General features: G+C 64.0%; 1 pseudogene; it reads right to left on the bottom strand.

The window, feature by feature from the left end:
* The window catches only part of LOC126443754 (large subunit ribosomal RNA), a 7,957-nt pseudogene that overhangs the window by 3,101 nt on the left and 2,356 nt on the right, over positions 1–2,500 (bottom strand).

The raw sequence follows: 2,500 nt of genomic DNA, 5'->3' as shown, positions 1-2,500 counted from the left end.
CGATGTGGGAGGGAAGTTGACTCAAAACATAGTCCACCGCAAAATTGAAAAGGAGGGGGGAGAGGGGGTCACCCTGACGCACACCCCTAGCCGGCTGCAGGGGCACGCCCACGTCGGCGCCGCCCGCTATCACCGTCGTGCTACCCTCGTAACACCTTTCGACGTACTCAATACAGCAATCCGGCAGGCCATGAGCCCTCAGCACGGGGCGGAGGGCGGCATGGTCCACCGAATCGAACGCTTTAGAGACGTCGATCGATGCCACAAAAACAGAGCGACAGGAGCGGACTGCGTCGGTGAGAGCAGTGTCCAAGATGAAGGTGTTTTCCAACATCCCATCCCGGGGGATGAATGCCCGCTGACGTTCGTCCACAGCACATGCACGCATCAGGCGTGACGCGAGAACCTTGTGAAAGGTCCGCGCCAACACCGAGCAGACCGTAATGGGGCGAAAGTCAGCGGGGGATGTTGGTGCAGCCGTTTTGGGGAGAAGTGACGTCCGGGCGCGAAGCAGACGCTCGGGGAGGGCGCGGGCCAGGAGGAAGAGGTTCAAGAGTTTCACCAGGACTTCATGCGGCAGGCGCCGCAGCTCCGCTGGAGTCAGGCCGTCCGGCCCGGCTGCCGATCCCCTGGGCGGCAAGGCAGCAGCGACCTCCTCACGTGTGACCGGCCCCCATAGGCACTCAGGAGCGACAGGCTCCGAGTGCGGGAGAAGGCGGTCACGGATGAAGCCGGCGGTGGAGATCGGCTTCTTCGTGAAGAGGTCCGCCCAGAAGTCCAGCAGACCGGGGATGTCGGGTGGCGGCTGCAGCAGGGTGCCGTCCAGCAAGCCGCGCACGCAACGCGCACGCGACCTACGGAAGGCGTCCTGTGTCCGCGCGTATTCCCAGCGGCGCCGCTTGCGCTTCTGCAGCGGCGGGGCGGCAGGCGGCCGCTTGGATGGTTGGCGCGGCCGCTGTGTCCTGGTGATCGACCTCTCCCCCCTGGACCCGACCGACGCAAGGGCATCCGGGAGCATGCCCAGGATGACATCGGGCGGCGTGCCCCGCCCCAGACCAATGACTCGATCCAGGGCAGAGAAACGCTGGGCGGAAGCAGGTAGCCCCGCCAGATGCTCCCAGATGGCGGCGTCAGTCGGCCCCTCCGGCGGCGGCCCGGTGGTGTTGGCCGCGAAGTCCTCGGCTGCGTCGACGGGCGGCGCAGCGGCCTCGCCCGCGTCAGGCAGCGAGCTCGCTGCTCCACGGCGGGACGCCGGCTCTTCACCCCGACCGATCTCAAGTGCCTCCATGAATTGGCGGACGAGCTGCTTGTGGGCAGCTTGCCGCCGTCGGCACTTGATTGCCTCAAGCGTTCGGTCGGGGAACATCCTGGTAAGTTCTTGATTTACAAAGAAGAACCGGGCGTCCCTCTCCAGGAACAGTTCGGCCTCTGCCTTGGCGAGCGACAGGACTTCTTCCTCCGTCCACCTCGCGCGATGCCTCTCCGTCACGATCTCAGCGTTGGCGGCCGCAGGGTGTTGGCGGCGGCGATGGACCCCGAGACCGTTCTTCGTGGTAAAAGTGCGGTGGCACTCACTGCAAGCAAAGGGAGCTACACAAACTATCGCATTTTCGTTACGGCCGGTTGGCCGGATAGGTGCTGGGGTAGCTGGGGTGGCACCTTCAGCGGAAGGGCCACCATCTCTTGTTTCTTGTCGGCTGCCCCCAACTATAAAGGGATAATGCGAGGGGGGGCTGGTAACCCCCCCAAGCCCCTGGTGCGGTCTTCCACTCTGCAAAAATCAGCGGGCCCACGAGAAGGGGAGAAGACCGCAGAAGAGGAGAGGCTAAGAGGGCTAGGCCCATGTATTGCGCATCACTCTCCCTGTAACTATAACCCAAGGAAGGCACCTCGCAGCAGCAGCACGACTACATCAAGACCGCACTTCGAAAAGCCAAGTCCGGATGCAGCCACACCGCCGCCACTTGGCCACCTTAAGAGAGTCATAGTTACTCCCGCCGTTTACCCGCGCTTGCTTGAATTTCTTCACGTTGACATTCAGAGCACTGGGCAGAAATCACATTGCGTCAACACCCGCTAGGGCCATCGCAATGCTTTGTTTTAATTAGACAGTCGGATTCCCCCAGTCCGTGCCAGTTCTGAGTTGATCGTTGAATGGCGGCCGAAGAGAATCCGCGCACCCGCGCGCCCCCGGAGGAGCACGCTAAGGCGGACGCGGCCTCGCAGCAAGGAAGATCCGTGGGAGGCCAAGGCACGGGACCGAGCTCGGATCCTGCACGCAGGTTGAAGCACCGGGGCGCGAACGCCGCGCAGGCGCGCGCATCCTGCACCGCCGGCCAGCACGAGGCCGACCAACGGCGAGAGCAGACCACGCCCGCGCTAAACGCCCGCACTTACCGGCACCCCTACGGCACTCACCTCGCCCAGGCCCGGCACGTTAGCGCTGACCCACTTCCCGACCAAGCCCGACACGCCCCGATCCTCAGAGCCAATCCTTATC

This window comes from Schistocerca serialis, unplaced genomic scaffold, assembly GCF_023864345.2.
Source record: "Schistocerca serialis cubense isolate TAMUIC-IGC-003099 unplaced genomic scaffold, iqSchSeri2.2 HiC_scaffold_182, whole genome shotgun sequence".
NCBI lineage: Eukaryota > Metazoa > Arthropoda > Insecta > Orthoptera > Acrididae > Schistocerca > Schistocerca serialis.
Note: the sequence above shows the minus strand (reverse complement) of the source record. Positions and strands in the feature narration are given on the sequence as shown.